Raw genomic sequence first — 17,986 nt, 5'->3', positions numbered from 1 at the left:
GTGGGATGCAGAAGGTACTGCATCAGATGTCCAAGAAGAGAGCAAAGAGTGCAAGAAGCAGAAGAACTTATTTTGTCAGTTTCATTTGTAAACGTTAAACTCCTAAAGCCTAACCTTTGTTCCAACTTCTGAGAACATCAGTACTGCTGTTAAAGGAATACAAATCAATTAATCAATGAAATTTATTGAGGGTTTACTGTGTATGGGTTGGTGGGCATGATCCCTGCCCTCAAGGAGTTTACAGGGGTAAACAGAAGCAGCATGGACCAATGGAAAGACCACAGGTCTAGGAGCCAGGACCTGGGTTCTGATCCTGCTTCACCCTTTTGTGTCCTTGGGCAAGTCACTTAACTTATCTGTGCCTCAGTTTCCTCACCTGTAAAATAGGGAATAAGACTGTGAGCCCCATGTGGGACATGGACTGTGCCCAACCTGATTAGTACAGTGACTGGCACATGGTAAGAGCCTAACAAGTACCATTCAAAAAAATGAAAAAAGAACCTGAAATTGGTGGTGCTCTAACATGGAGGGAATCTAATGCTTATCTCTATGCAGACTCTGTCTCACTATCTGTAAGACGGAAGAAATGGTATCGAACTTCAAAAATACCTCAATAATCACTGTCTCGCAGAAGAAAGGTGAAATAGCTGACTGTGAAAACTACCAGGGTATCTTTCTGCTTCCCATTTCCAGCAATATCGTAGCCAGCATCTGTTCGTATGGGTGATTGAAGAATATCATTGACTATATATTTCTTGAATCGCAAGGCAGCTTTAGACCTAAACAAAACAACAGGCATAATTTTCACAGCAAGGCAAATTGAGCAGAAATGCGGGATTATCTCTATGACCATAAAATTGTATTTCCAGATCATTACAAACATTTGACCCCTCCAAAAGGCCTGGGAATAGAGTAATTACTAAGGAAATTTGACTGCCCAGAAAAGTTCACCAATATCTGAAAAGTCCTACATAATGATATGGCTGATCAAGACAGAATTTAGAGTACCTTGTTTGAATCTTTGACCCACATCACCAGAATAAAGCAGGGCTGTCTAGTAGGCAGCGTTTCTTCCCCCTGATGGCTCTGTGGTGCTATGCTAGTGAATATGAGAAAAGATCCAGCAATATGAAGCTTCCTTTCTCTCAAATCCACAAACCTGGCATTATCCCTCCCCCAGAGCGGCCTGCCCTCCAGGATCCTGCTCCAGAGGTCAATAGAGGGGGAGGTGGGGAGTAAAGAGCCTTAGAGGAAATAGATGTGGGATTTCCCCTCCTGCAGAAAGAGTTCCAGGTGCTCAAAAGACCCCTGGTAACAGCCAAGTCAGAGATGATGGCTATTAGGTGTCTGAGCAGGCAGACTCAGGCAATCTGGCCCATTGATTAATTGATTGATTTGGGGAAACTACTGCTCTGAAAAAAAGAAAGTCCCCTTGCTTAGTTACCTAGCATATGCATATCCAGAAAACTAGATTACCAAATTTTTGGTTGTGATAAACATTTAGAGGGGTGTGCTATCGATATTCAAGTCACTATGTATATATGTTTGTACATATTTATTACTCTATTTATTTTACTTGTACATATTTATTCTATTTATTTTATTTTGTTAATATGTTTTGTTGTCTGTCTCCCCCTTCTAGACTGTAAACCTGCTGTTGGGTAGGGACCGTCTCTATATGTTGCCAACTTAGACTTCCCAAGTGCTTAGTACAGTGCTCTGCACACAGTAAGCGCTCAATAAATATGATTGATTGAATGAATGAATGAATCCCTGCCACATCTCTCTCTTTCAACCTCCAATCACTAAAGCATGTCCATTCTATCTCCACTACAACTACAGAATTTGCTCTTTTGACTTCATCTGTACTGCTACCACACTGGTTTAAGCACTGATCATATCAGAGAAGCAGCATGGCTCAGTGGAAAGAACATGGGCTTGGGAGTCGGAGGTCATGGGTTCTAATCCCAGCTGTGTGACTTTGGGTAAGTTACTTAACTTCTCTGGGCCTCAGTTATCTCATCTGTAAAATGGGGGTTAAGACTGTGAGCCCCACGTGGGACACCCTGATCATCTTGTGTCCTCCCCAGCACTTAGAACAGTGCTTTGCACATAGTAAGCGCTTCTCAAATGCCATCATTATTATTGTTGTTATTATCCCATCTCTCCTACTGTATCAGCCTCCTCATTGGCCTCCTTCCCTTCCATCAATCAGTGGTATTCACTGTACACTTACTGTGTGCTGAATACTGTACTTAACCCTTGGGAGAGAACAATACAACAGAGATGGCAGACATGTTTTTCTGCTCACAAGTACTTACGGTCTTGAGGTGGAGAACAGACATTAAAATAAATTGTGAATATGTACAAAAGTGCCGTGGGGCTGAGGGCGGGGTGGATATCAAGTACTTAAAGGGTACAGATCCAAGTGCATAGATGACACAGAAGGGAGAGGAAGTGAGGGAAATGAGGGCATAATCAGATAATGCCTCTTGTAGGGGGTGTGATTTTGATAAGCCTGTGGAGGTGGGGAGAGTGGTGATTTGTTGTATATGAAAAAGGAGGGACAGAGATTTCTGCCTCTTTCCCTCTTTGGTCCTTCATTCTGCTGCCCAGATCATTTTTCTAAAATATTCTGCACACAATTCTCCACTCTTCAAGGGCCTCCAGTGGTTGCCCACCCATCTGTGTCCAACCTGATTTGCCTGGAAGTCTCATTCCCTGCCCATGATGATCTTCTTGGTCCCACCCTTTATGGACTTAGGTACTTCCTACCATCCCTACCCCCTCAGCAACACTTACATACATACTCTTATATTTGATTTCCCTCCCTCTCCTGTACTGCAGGTCATTGTTTGTCTCCCCCACTAGACTATAGGCTCCTTGAGGGCAGGGATCATGCATACCAGTTGTCTTGTACTCTCCCAAGCATGGTCCATGCCTAGAGAAGCAGGGTGGTTCAGTGGAAAGAGCTTGGGCTTTGGAGTCAGAGGTCATGGGTTCAAACCCCGGCTCCGCCAATTGTCAGCTGTGTGACTTCGGGCAAGTTACTTAACTTCTCTGTGCCTCAGTTACCTCGTCTGTAAAATGGGGATTAAGATTGTGAGCCCCCCCATGGGACAACCTGATCACCTTGTAATCTCCCCAGTGCTTAGAACAATGGTTTGCACATAGTAAGCACTTAATAAATGCCATCATTGTTACTATTATTATGTGGGTTAATATCACTGTTTGCACCATTGTCTTCAAAAAAGAAGAATATGTGTCTCTTAATAATTTCTCTCATATTGATGATATTTATTCAGAGCTTACTAGGCACTAAGCAATTATCCTCGACTCCACTTTCGCATTCACCCCACACATCCAATCCATCACCAAAACCTGCCGGTCTCACCTCCACAACATTGCTAAGAACCACCCTTTCCTCTCCATCCAAACTGCTACCTTGCTGGTTCAATCTCTCATCCTATCCCGACTGAATTACTGCATCAGCATCCTCTCTGATCTCCCATCCTTCTGTCTTTCCCCGCTTCAGTCTATACTTCACTCTGCTGCCCAGATTATCTTTGTACAGAAACGCCCTGGGCATGTCACTCCCCTCCTCAAAAATCTCTAGTGGTTGCCTGTCAACCTACGAGTCAAGCAAAAACTCCTCACCCTCGGGTTCAAGGCTCTCCATCACCTTGCCCCCTCCTACCTCACCTCCCTTCTTTCCTTCTACAGCCCTGCCCGCACCCTCCGCTCCTCTGCCGCTAACCTCCTCACTGTGCCTCATTCTCACCTGTCCTGCCATCGACCCCTTGCCCACGTCCTTCCCCTGGCCTGGAATGCCCTCCCTCCACACATCCCCCAAACTAGCTCTCTTCCTCCCTTCAAAGCCCTACTAAGAGCTCACCCCCTCCAAGAGGTCTTCCCAGACTGAGCCCTCTTTTTCCTCTCCTCCTCCCCATCCCATCCGCCCTACCTCCTTCCCCTCCCCACAGAACTTATATACATTTGTACATATTTATTACTCTATTTTACTTGTACATATTTACTATTCTACTTATTTTGTTAATGATGTGCATATAGCTATAATTCCATTTATTCTAATGATTTTGACACCTGTCTACATGTTTTGTTGTCTGTCTCCCCCTTTGAGACTGTGAGCCCATTGTTGGGTAGGGACAGTCTCTATATGTTGCCGACTTGTACTTCCAAGTGCATAGTACTGTGCTCTGCACACAGTAAGCGCTCAATAAATATGATTGAATGAATGAATGGGAAAGATACAAGATAAGTTCCTCTCACAGTCTCTAGAGAATCCTTTTACTCTCTCTGTCTCTTCACACACTGTAATATGCAAGCGTCATGGTACTTTCAAAATAATTTCCAGTAACTTGCTATTCATTCATTCAATCACATTTATTGAGTGCTTGTTGTGTGCAGAGCATTGTATTAAGCACTTAGAAGAGTACAATACAACAATAAATGGACACATGCTCTGACCACAATGAGCTAACAGTCTATAAGTGGGGGAGACAGATATTAATATAAATACATAAATTGCAGATATGTACATAAGTACTGTAGAGGTTGGGGATGGGGTGGATAAAAAAGGGAGCAAGTTGGGGTGACAGAGAAGGGAGTAGGAGAAGAGGAAAGTGGAGGGCTTAGTCAGGGAAGGCATTTTGGAGGTGATGTGCCTTCAATAAGACTTTGAAGTGGGGAGAGTATGTCAATCAGTTGAATTTATTGAGTACTTACAGTGTGCAAAGCAGTGTACTAAGCTCCTGGGTGAGTACAAAATAGAGTTGGAAGATATGTGCCCTATCCACAGTGAGCTTATGTACCTTAGGCTTCTTCCCTTAAACCACCTTAATACCTCCCATCTCAGTTGACTGCTTTGCGTGTGTTCCATGTCTCCTAGCTGACTGGCAAAACGCACCATTTTTAAGGCTTGTTACATTTTGTTCTTTGAAAATGAGATGGGTGCTTCTTTCATTGTCATTTTACTTAAGTAATAATGGATAGAAAACTTTATTATCTCATCTAGTTGCCTCCTAATTTATTGAGTCCATTTATTGCATAGTAGAAGAGTCTTGTAAAAGTGCTTCTCATTTCCTTTAACCTGTTAGGAAAACAGTCCTTAATTTTATTTTCATTTTTGCCACAGACATGTGTGTGGCATCACAAAGCATTACCATTTTTTTCTCCTCTAGACCGCCAGCTCTTTGTAGGCAGGAAATGTGTCTAAAAACAGTGTGGCTCAGTTGAAAGAGCATGGGCTTGGGAATCAGAGAGCATGGGTTCAAATCCCTGCTCCGCCGCTTGTCTGCTGTGTGTGACTTTGGGCAAGTCACTTAACTTCTCTGTGCCTCAGTTACCTCATCTGTAAAATTGGGATTAAGGCTGTGAGCCCCACATGGGACAACCTGGTCACCTTGTATCCTCCCCAGCACTTAGAACAGTGCTTTGCACATAGTAAGTGCTTAACCAATGCCATTATTATTATTATTGTTGCATTTTATTCTACGAAATGCTTAGTACGGTGCTCTGCAACAGTAAGCATTCAAGAAGTACCATTTATTGATTTGTCCTCAAAATATGAACTTTTTTCATTTGATCTCCTGTGGAAGGGCTTCTAAGCAGTTTTTTTTGGTGTATTAGTGTGAGATTTTAGTATATTTTGTAATGATTTAGATGTCCATAATGAAAAATTAATCACTTCTGATGCTTTCCCATTGTTCTTATTTTCCAAAATGCATTCTCTTGAAAATATACACTTTTCTACTACTTTATGCATCAAATGGGTCTTTTATAGAGTGATATTTTCATTTAACCTAAGGTTATGGAATCTCTAGTTTTTGTTTTAGATTATTTTATTCTCAGGGGAGGGGGAAGGAGAAGGAAGATTGCTCCTTGGAGACTGAGGGCAAAAGAACTCCAATTTTAAGCCATTGAGAATTGATTCCTAGAGATGGTCTCCAAACTTGATCAAGGGAAATGATCAATTCTTTTGTGTATTCAAACTCATTTTAGCTACTGGTTTATTGTTGAAGCCCACCCCCTATATTGGTATGAGAACATAAATACCAGGTGAAAGGAATTTCATGCTTTTTTGAATGGTATTTGTTAAGCGCTTACTATGTGCCAGGCACTGTTCTAAGTACTTGGGTAGATTCATTCATTCATTCGTTCCTTCAATAGTATTTATTGAGCACTTTACTGTGTGCAGAGCACTATACTAAGTGCTTGGGAGAGTACAATACAACAATAAATAGACACATTCGCTACCCACAAAGAGCAGATTCATAACAAAGTCACTTGAGTGTCCATATCATTAGAGTTCTTCAGCTTCTCTCTGAAATCACTCTTTTGTTGCCACCAGCCTGAATTTTTATTCTACCTGCTCTAGCATGTGGAGAAACTTATCACTTGAAATGCAACAATAGGCACCATGATTTCCCAGTAGGGCAAGATGTTACCATCTGCTACACTCTGAATGCACAGCAATTGAGGTGTCATGTATTTTGTGAATCTGTAGGACCCAAACTGACTTCCATCAAAAAGTTGACATTTTAATATAATTCATTTATCAGCACAATGACTCCTTGGAATAATAGAAAAGCATTATGGTTGTACAATGGAGTAAATATTATGATGAATGCTGTCTTCTGAATGATAAAAAAACAAGCTATACTGCATGATCCTGCTGTCAGCAGCGGGAGTTCTGAGAGGAAATCAAGGGCAATTATAGGCTCTTTTCTACAAGTTGAACAACCCAGTATGATCCCCTAGCCGAATAGCCTGGAATAACTGCTATCATTATTCATGTCTCTCTAAATCCAAGGGAGTGTATTGTTCAAACAGTGCCCATTTCTATTCAGCAGTGATGCTCTGTAGGTGAGAGAACAGACTGAAACATGGAGATGTGCCTGGAACTTTCTAAACGACTGAACTGAACCATCCCAGCAGGTAGGGCACGTTCCCAAAGATCCTCAGGATAGGGAGATAGTGGTCAAAGCTCAGACTCTGCCTTTCTTACTAACATGCGGGTTGTAGTACAGTGCTCTGCGCACAGTAAACACTCAAAAAATATGATTGGATGAATGAATGAATTTAGTCTTTGCGTCTGTTTCCCTTTCTGGTGTCTAGATTTCTCCCCACCTCATTTAAGAGCCTATAGGGCCAGGAATGCACTTTCAGTATCCCAGCAGTCATGGTCTTCGCTCAGTTTCTCTGAGCTGGGGAGGCATAGTGGAAAGAGCACAGGCTTGGGAGTCAGAGGTTGGGGGGGTTCCAATCCCAGCTCTGCCACTTGCCAGCTGTGTGACTTCGGGCAAGTCACTTAGCTTCTCTGTGCCTGTTACCTCATGTGTAAAATGGGGATGAAGACTGCGAGCCCCACGTGAGACAACCTGATTACCTTGTATCTACTCCCAGCACTTAGAGCAGTGCTTGGCGCATAGTAAGCACTTAACAAATACCATCATTATTATTATTTCCAGCTAGCTCAGGCTGTCCCTCTCCTCGTCAAGCATGGTCTCATTCATTCATTCATTCATTCATTCATTCAATCATATTGAGCACTTACTGTGTGCAGAGCACTGTACTAAGCGCTTGGGAAGTACAATCCTCTGTTGATTTTTGCTGTCCAGACTATGACAAGACTTTGTCATTTGGATGAGAGAGTGGAGAACTGTACCTTCTGATTTATAGAGAAGATGTGATGGAGAAGTGTGAGGGGGAGGAGACTTGGTATAGTGCTTGGCATGTAATAAGCAGTTAAAAGCCATTATTATTATTACTACTACTACTAATAATAAGGATGACATTTGTTTAGCGCTATTTGCAAAGCACTGTTCTAAGAGCTGGAGAGGATACAAGGTGATCAGGTTGTCTCATGTGGGGCTCCCAGTCTTAATCTCCATTTTACAGATGAGGTAACTAAGGCACAGAGAAGTTAAGTGATTCACCCAAAGTCCCATAGCTGACAAGTGGCGGAGACAGCATTAAAACCCATGACCTCTGACTCCCAAGCCTGTGCCTTTTCCACTGAGCCACGCTGCTACTCTAATACTACTACTACTTATACTACTAATAGTAATAATATTGAGAAAATCTGTCATTGGTTATTGGCCCTTCCATGTCTATGAGTTCCAATCCCCTAGAATAGATAAACAAGGCAGCCATAGCATGGAAAAAGAGGAAACTGGGACGAGTGAAAAGACAAAGCTTCTATATAGACAAGCAGAGAGGGAGACAGCAAGCTTGGAGGAAGACCATAACCTGAGTCTGACTAACTCTGTCACCCATCTCTTTTTAAGTGCACTATCTGGGCTGAACGAAGTGGTCTGTGTGTCTTCTGATGCTTCTTTCCTACCTAGAAAAGTCACCACTTGCCTCCCTCCCTGAAAAAGGCTTTGTCTTTGATAATATTAGTGAAATATGTAGCTCAAATGTTTTTGTTTTTGCTTCAAATGATTGCCTGAGTACAGCCATAACACTCATACTGTTGCTGTGTTTCATTCCAATTAGGGCCACCTAACTCTGGAGTTGTCTTTAGACAACCCATTTTCTGCCAAAACCCATTGAGAGTAGTCGCTGGAACTGTCTCTTGGTCTGTGAGTCTCTTTTGGAATGGGTATTGTGTCTGATCTGCTTAGTTTGCATCCAGCCCAGTCCTTAGCACACTGTTTGGCATGTATTCTGTGCTTAATACATTCCATCCATGCATGCTGGGGTAATCAGGTAACTCAAGAAGGGTAGGTAAGTTCCTGTTTTGGTACATCACCATCTTTGATTTGACTGAGCATATATGTGTGCTCTCCAAATTCAGGAGTGCACTCAAATTATAAGGGCAGTTCCTGGAAGTCACTGGGGCTCACTGTGGAAGGTTCCAAGTCACACTGGAGGGCCCTACCTTACTATTCATTCATTCAATCATATTTACTGAGCACTTACTGTGTGCAAAGTACTGTATTAAGCACTTGGGAGAGTACAATACACATTCTCTACCCACAATAAGCTTATAGTCTAGAGGGGGACAGGCATTCATATAAATAAATAGTTAGGACCCATTTATTTAGACCAGTATTTGAAAGATCCAATTATTTCTGCTTCTCAGACTTGTCTAAAATGGAAAATATATCCCCTACAGATGTCACTCTACCCAGACAAAATTCATCACTTTTCTGTCTAATATTGATTTCATGACCCACTACGGATATGAGATTGGTTCAAACCCAAAGTTGCTGAGAATAGACTCCTAAGCACAAAGATTCATTTATTCAGTGGAAAAACAGGAGTCCAGATTGTCCATCAACAGAATTGTTTGGGGTATTGATTTTGTAATATTGCTTTGCTATACCTGTCAGCATCACTTCTAGAAGAGCTTACTTAAGCCACAATCTGTAAATAGCCTTTGAGTTCCTAATATGCTGCATCTCCTCAGAATGTCTATGATGATAGTGACTATGGGAAGGAATTAAGTGCTGTGGTGTCACATTTTTATTAAAATTACTCTTCCACCTTCAGATTTCTTTAGTCTGAACTCTTGGGTTTAGGCTAATTTGCATAATGAACAAACTCGAGTGGAAAGAGCCCGTGCTTGGGAGTCAGAAGTTATGGGTTCTAATCCCAGCTCTGCCATTTTTCTGCTGTGTGACTTTGGGCAAGTCACTTAACTTCTCTAAGCCTCAGTTAACTCATCTGTAAAATGGGGATTAAGACTGTGAGACCCATGTGGGACAACCTGATTACCTTGTAATAATAATAATGATGATGGTATTTGTTAAGCACTTACTATGTGCAAAACACTGTTCTAAGCACAAGGGGGATACAAGGTGATTAGGTTGTCCCATGTTTGTCTCAGTCTTAATCCCCATTTTACAGAAGAGGTAACTGAGGCACGGAGATGTTAAGTGGCTTGCCCAAGGTCACTCAGCTGACAAGTGCCAGAGCAGGGATTCAAACCCATGACCTCTGACTCCCAAGCCCAGGCACTTTCCACTGAGCCACACTGCTTCTCTTGTATCTACCCCAGCACTTAGAACAGTGCTTGGCACATAGCAAGCGCTTAACAGATACCACCATTATTATTATTACCATCCACTTACCCACTTTTGGAAGTCATCTTTCCCTTTATTCTTAGAATATTTAGGATTCCTTGAAGTCACCAGAAGTCAGCTTAGTTTGCTTCCAAACACAGAACATGAAAAATCATTCTGGAGGCTGATGGAGCTCTCTGAAAGAAAATCCTCAAAATGTAATAAAAATGAATACCTAGCTTTAGCCAAAGCAATATGACAGCAGTTTCTGAAAGCAAAAATATCTCAAAATAGATTGCTAATTGTGATTCATTCATTCATTCAATCGTATTTCTTGAGTGCTTACTGTGTGCAGAGCACTGTACTAAGCACTTGGGAAGTACAAGTTGGCAACATATAGAGACGGTCCCTACCCAACAGTGGGCTCACAGTCTAGAAGGAGGAGACAGACAACAAAACAAAACATGTGGACAGGTGTCAAGTCATCAGAATAAATAGAAATAAAGCTAGATGCACATCATTAACAAAATTAATAGAATAGTAAATATGTACAAGTAAAATAGAGTAATAAATCTGTACAAATATATATACAGGTGCTGTGGAGAGGGGAAGGAGGTAGGGCGGACGGGATGGGGAGGAGGAGAGGAAAAAGGGGGCTCAGTCTGGGAAGGCCTCCTGGAGGAGGTGAGCTCTCAGTAGGGCTTTGAAGGGAGAAAGAGAGCTAGCTTGGCAGATGTACAGAGGGAGGGCATTCCAGGCCAGGGGGAGGAACTGGGCCGGGGGTCAATGGTGCGACAGGCGAGAACGAGGTACAGTGAGTAGGTTAGTGGCAGAGGAGCGGAGGGTGTCAGCTTGGCTGTAGAAGGAGAGAAGGGAGGTGAGGTAGGAGGGGGCCAGGTGATGGAGAGCCTTGAAGCCGAGAGTGAGGAGTTTTTGCTTGATTTGTAGGTTGACAAGCAACCACTGGAGATTTTTGAGGAGGGAAGTAACATGCCCAGAGCATTTCTGCACAAAGATGATGCAGGCAGCAGCGTCAAGTATAGACTGCAGTGGAGAGAGACAGAAGGATGGGAGATCAGAGAGGAGGCTGATGCAGTAATCCAGTCAGGATAGGATGAGAGATTGAACCAGCAAGGTAGCGGTTTGGATGGAGTGGAAAGGGTGGATCTTGGCGATGTTGTGGAGGTGAGACCGGTAGGTTTTGGTGATGGATTGGTTGTGAGGGGTGAACGAGAGAGCAGAGTCGAGGATGACACCAAGGTTGCGGGCTTGTGAGATGGGAAGGATGGTAGTGCTGTCTACAGAAACAGGAAAGTCAAGGAGAGGGCAGGGTTGGGGCGGGGTGGGGGGAGATAAGGAGTTCAGTCTTGGACATATTGAGTTTTAAATGGCAGGCAGACATCCAGGTGGAGACGTCCTGAAGGCAGGAGGAGACCTGAGTCTGAAGGGAGGGAGAGGGGGCAGAGATGTAGATTTGGGTGATGAACTGGAACCTCTTCACTCACCCCTTATCCTGTCTGAAACCACCCCTGAAGTAAATTATAGAAGGCCCAGTTGGCCAATATCTGCAGGTTCCTAAAACCTGCTGGATTTTTCCCATTCTGGAATTGTGCAAGTGATCCTTTTCCTCCAGGTCTTACGCAGGTAACACGCCCCCTGGACCTCAATTAAGCACTCCCAAACAGCAGGGGATCACCTGGGGCCCAGACATCCAGAAATTGGCTGCAGGAAGCTCAAAGAAGTCTTATCTCCCACCCGTTCTCTAAACTTCCCAGACTAATGCATCTCTTCAGATCCCAGGAGCTGTCTGATCCCCACTTCCAGATGCAGACACAGAGGATAAAGCTCCCAGTGGGTTTTAGTAGACAAATCGAAAGGATTTTGAAATGAGTTCATTAGGTACCAAATATAAAAGAACTTCCATTCCAAAGTTCCCTTTCATTTCCTTTAACACATTTATCTCCCTCAGGACCCTTTCTACTTTCCTGCAAGCATTCTAGGGCCCTGCTTCTTCTGGTCCATTCTTGTCTCTCAGAAAATTCCATATTTCAGCCTTCCCGTGGGGTTTTCCAATTCTTTAGGATTTTGCAAACCCATGTATTCATTCATTCATTCAATCACATTTATTGAGCACTTACTGTCTGCAAAGCACTATACTAACAGCTTGGGGGGGAATATACTATAATAATAAACAGACACATTCCCTGCCCATGACATGTTCATCTCTCCCACCCAACAGAAGAAATCTCATTCCTCAGGGACCCTGACCTCTGAACCCCAGCTTGGAGAAGCTCTTCTCCCATCGGTTCTCCCCCAGTTATCGCTCAGTTATAAATCTTCTCTTAAAATGGCTGAATGGCTTCTGCACAACAAATTGCTAGCCCTCTTGTCTTTTCCCAGTTGTCCTCTGTGATTGACTAAGTGTCAGGCACTTAATCCATTTAGCTTTCCCTCATGGAAAGAGTCATTATTATTATATATTATCATAATCATATTTGTTAATCACTTACTGTGTGCCAGGCACCAGGGAGGATATAAGCAAATCAGGTTGGACACGGTCCCTGTCCCATGTGGGGCTCACAATCTCAATTCCCCATTTTACAGATGAAAAAACTGAGACACAGAGAAGTGAAGTGGCTTGCCCAAGGTCAAGGGAAACCCCTGGAATCGATACTCATAAGCATAAGATGAGCAATCCCTGTTTGCGAGAGTAACTAATAGCTAGCCTTGGGGAGGTAAATCTGCAAGACATCTGCGTTTTAATAAGCAAAGCCTTAGTTAAGAAATTTACTGACTCTTGTGTCTGTCTGCCTCCCTCTGACTGTTTGCAGTCCCTTGGATCTCGAAATGACTCACTAGTATTGGCTTCATCCCATGGTGCTGTGACAAGAAGGCTGATTCTTGAGGATCAGTGAATGTAAACTGAGGTGTAGTGGAGAAACAGAGTTGAGAGAGAACTCTAATGGGATGCTGTCACCCGTCATCCGGGGACGGGTTCGTTCAATGATCGGCGAGGCGAGAGAGAGAGAGAGAGACTGGGGACGGAAAGCCTAAGTTTTATATAAAATTTATTCCGCGAGGTGAATTGAATTTATGTAATTGTTTAGGCGCAATGGATTGGGCTTCCCTTTCGGGAGGAATATAATCAATTAGCAATATTAGAGCTTCCCTACATGGGAGGAACACAATCATCCGTTAATCACGCATGGCTGAGTTGGTTAACTCTCACCCATGTGCACTTTCCACTCGGGAAGAATCCACTTACTTTCCCACATGGGAAGAATTCATTACATTACCCGCGCACGTGGTGGGCGGCTAGCTCTCACAATGTGCTCTCCCTACATGGGAGGAATCCACTCAATAATTCCCATCAGCAGCGGGATACTTGGGTCCCACCCACGAGACACTCACCCATCCCATGGCCCTTGCCTCAGTGTGTTGGTTCTGGTTGTAGAGTGGGCATCTGGCCTTCTGGGCAGGGAGAGACACGTGGGCTGCTGCTGCTGCTACTGCAGCGGCAGCTCCTGCTGCTGCGTGTCCTGGTGTTCTGACCCCGAAGGTCAGAGGCGACAGGTATTTATTGCCTGTGCCCCTAGGCCATTCCAGCTTCCGGCCTCAGTCTATCCAATCTCTGCCCTCCCCGCCTCCTCCATACCTAATTTGATTGGCACGGGGGCGAGGGACACCTTCTGTATTCCCAGCTTGGGCTGTCAATCTAGCAGATTTGGTCGTGGGGGTGGTATCAATCAATCAATCAATCAATCGTATTTATTGAGCGCTTACTATGTGCAGAGCACTGTACCAAGCGCTTGGGAAGTACAAATTGGCATCACATAGAGACAGTCCCTACCCAACAGTGGGCTCACAGTCTAAAAGGGGGAGACAGAGAACAGAACCAAACACACCAACAAAATAAAATAAGTAGGATAGAAATGTACAAGTAAAATAAATAAATAAATAAATAAATAGAGTAATAAATATGTACAACCATATATACATATATACAGGTGCTGTGGGGAAGGGAAGGAGGTAAGACGGGGCGATGGAGAGGGGGACGAGGGGGAGAGGAAAGAAGGGGCTCAGTCTGGGAAGGCCTCCTGGAGGAGGTGAGCTCTCAGCAGGGCCTTGAAGGGAGGAAGAGAGCTAGCTTGGCGGATGGGCAGAGGGAGGGCATTCCAGGCCCGGGGGATGACATGGGCCGGGGGTCGATGGCGGGACAGGTGAGAACGAGGTACAGTGAGGAGATTAGTGGTGGAAGAGCGGAGGGTGCGGGCTGGGCAGTAGAAGGAGAGAAGGGAGGTGAGGTAGGAGGGGGCGAGGTAATGGAGAGCCTTGAAGCCCAGGGTGAGGAGTTTCTGCCTGATGCGCAGATTGATCGGTAGCCATTGGAGGTTTTTGAGGAGGGGAGTAATATGTCCAGAGCGTTTCTGGACAAAGATAATCCGGGCAGCAGCATGAAGTATGGATTGAAGTGGAGAGAGACACGAGGATGGGAGATCAGAGAGAAGGCTAGTGCAGTAGTCCAGACGGGATAGGATGAGAGCTTGAATTAGCAGGGTAGCGGTTTGGATGGAGAGGAAAGGGCGGATCTTGGCAATCTTGCGGAGCTGAGACCGGCAGGTTTTGGTGACAGCTTGGATGTGAGGGGTGAATGAGAGAGCGGAGTCGAGGATGACACCAAGGTTGCGGGCTTGTGAGACGGGAAGGATGGTAGTGCCGTCAACAGAGATGGGAAAGTCAGGGAGAGGACAAGGTTTGGGAGGGAAGACAAGGAGCTCAGTCTTCGACATGTTGAGCTTTAGGTGGAGGGCGGACATCCAGATGGAGATGTCCTGAAGGCAGGAGGAGATGCGAGCCTGGAGGGAGGGGGAGAGAGCAGGGGCAGAGATGTAGATCTGGGTGTCATCAGCGTAGAGATGATAGTTGAAGCCGTGGGAGCGAATGAGGTCACCAAGGGAGTGAGTGTAGATCGAGAACAGAAGGGGACCAAGCACTGAACCTTGGGGAACCCCCACAGTAAGGGGATGGGAGGGGGAGGAGGAGCCTGCAAAAGAGACTGAGAAAGAACGACCGGAGAGATAAGAGGAGAACCAGGAGAGGACGGAGTCTGTGAAGCCAAGGTCAGATAACGTGTTGAGGAGAAGGGGGTGGTCCACAGTGTCGAAGGCAGCTGAGAGGTCGAGGAGGATTAGGACCGAGTATGAGCCGTTGGATTTGGCAAGCAGGAGGTCATTGGTGACCTTTGAGAGCGCAGTTTCCGTGGAATGAAGGGGACGGAAGCCAGACTGGAGGGGGTCGAGGAGAGAGTTGTTGTTGAGGAATTCTAGGCAGCACGTGTAGACAACTCGTTCAAGGAGTTTGGAAAGGAATGGTAGGAGGGATATGGGACGATAACTGGAAGGTGAGGTGGGGTCAAGAGAGGGTTTTTTTAGGATGGGAGAGACATGTATGGGAGAGGTATCCCACCCTCACTTCCGAGTTCCGCCTGCTGGCTCAGGTGGTCACGAGATAGCTTTTGACCTTGAGATGGCCGGTACCCGAGGGTCACCTCGGGACAGATGCATTAAAGCAATGGTCAGAAATCATTTGCTGAGAAGAATGGGTGACCATTGGAGCTGAAGAGCTATATACGTAGTGATATTTTAGAAAAAAAATTTCTGGACAGCAGAGTGAAGTACGCATTACAACCCAGCCTGCAAATTTTGTTCATCTAATGCTAACCTTCTCACTATACCCTGTAACCTCCCCAGTTCTTGGAACAGTGCTTTGTACATGGTGGGCGCTTAACAAATGCCATCATTATTATTACTATTACTTCACTTTTCTGGGCCTCAGTGACCTCATCTGGAAAATGGGGATTAAGACTGTGAGTCCCCCATGGAACAACGTGATCGCCCTGTATCCGCCCCAGTGCTTGGAATGGTGCTTTGCACATAGTGAGCGCTTAATAAATGCCATTATTATTATTATTATTATTATTATTATATGTATATATGTTTGTACATATTTATTACTCTATTTTACCTGTATATATTTATTCTATTTATTTTATTTGGTTTATATGTTTTGATTTGTTGTCCTTCTCCCCCTTCTAGACTGTGAGCCCTCCGTGGGACAACCTGATCACCCTGTAACCTGCCCAGTGCTTAGAACAGTGCTTTGCACATAGTAAGCACTTAATAAATGCCATTATTATTATTATTATTATTATTATACCTCATTCTCATCTATCTTGCCACCCACCTCTTGCCCACATTCTACCCCTGGCCTGGAATGCCCTCCCTCCTCATACCAGACAGATAATTGCTCTCCCCAACTTCAAAGCCTTATTGAAGCCATATCTCCTCCAAGAAGCCTTCCTTGACTAAATCCTCCTCTTCTCCACTCCCTTCTGCACCACTCTTATTTGCTTCTTCATTCATCATCCCACCCATTCCCACAGCACATATGTTTTTATCTGTATATATCTTTAATGTATTTATTTATCAATTTATATTAATGTCTATCTCCCCCTCTAGAATGTGAACTGCTTGTGGGCAGGAATGTGTCTGTTGTTATATTGTACTCTCCCAAGTGCATAGTACAGTGCTTTGCACCCAGTAGGCACTCAATAAATACTATTGAATGAAAGAATGAATTGGAGTGAGGAAAACTTGGAGACAGGGAGATTGGTCATGAGGTTGGAATAGGAGTCTACCCAAGACACTATGAGCTCCTTGGAGCAGAGTGGTAACTCATTGGATGGAGAGGTAGGGATGGATTGGGAAAATGTTGTGAAAGAAAAAAATAGTAGGCTTTAATAAGAGATCAAATGTGAAAGAGAAAAATTCAGTCTGGGATAATACCGAAATTGCTGGCTTCAAGGACAAATATGCTGGTGGTGCCGATGACTGTGATGGCAAAGTTAGGTAGAGGAGTGGATTTAAGAGGGAAGATGAGGAGTTCAGTTTTCAACATATTTCCTGTTTCAAATGGGACATCCATTTGGAGATTTTCTGGATGCAAAAAAAGTGCAAGATTGCAGAGGAAATGAGAGGTTATGATTATTAAGGTAGGATTTGGGTGCTGCCTACATAAATATAAGAGCCTCTGGAGGGCCAGGGACAGTGGCCAATTCCTACCTTTGTATCCTTTCCCAGTGTTAAGTACAGTGCTCTGAAAACAGTAAGTGCTTAGTAAACTACTGTTATTACTTCTACAACTACTACTAGTTGAAGCCATGGGAACAGATGAGCTCTCTCAGGAAGGAGAGTACTAGGTCTAATTTTGGTTCTACCACTTGTCTGCTATGTGACCTTAGGCAAGTTACTTGTCTGTGCCACAGCTCCTCCTCTGTAGAATGGGGATTCAATGCCTGTTCTCCCTCCCAGTGAGACTGAGCCCCCCCCATGTGGAGCAGGGACTCTACCTGCATCTCCTCCTGCCTTCAGGACATCTCCATCTGGATGTCTGACCACCATCTAAAACTCAACATGTCCAAGACTGAACTCCATATCTTCCCTCCCAAACCCTGCCCTCTCCTTGACTTTCCCATCCCTGTTGATGGCACTACCATCGTTCCCGTCTCACAAGTCTGCAAACTTGGTGTCATCCTCGACTCCGCTCTCTCATTCACCCCTCACATCCAATCCGTCACCAAAACCTGCCAGTCTCACCTCCACAACATCGCCAAGATCTGTCCTTTCCTCTCCATCCAAACTGCTACCCTGCTGGTTCAATCTCTCATCCTATTCTGACTGGATTACTGCATCAGCCTCCTCCCTGATCTCCCATCCTCCTTTCTCTCCCCACTTCAATCCATACTTCACGCCGCTACCCAGATTGTCTTTGTGCAGAAACGCTCTGGGCATGTTACTCCCCTCCTCAAAAATCTCCAGTGGCTACCAATCAACTTATGCATCAGGCAAAAACTCCTCACCCTCAACTTCAAGGCTCTCCATCACCTCGCCCCCCTC

Source organism: Tachyglossus aculeatus, chromosome 4 (genome assembly GCF_015852505.1).
Source record: "Tachyglossus aculeatus isolate mTacAcu1 chromosome 4, mTacAcu1.pri, whole genome shotgun sequence".
Classification (NCBI taxonomy): Eukaryota; Metazoa; Chordata; class Mammalia; order Monotremata; family Tachyglossidae; genus Tachyglossus; species Tachyglossus aculeatus.
The sequence above is the reverse complement of the archived record's forward strand: the minus strand, read 5'-3'. Positions refer to the sequence as shown.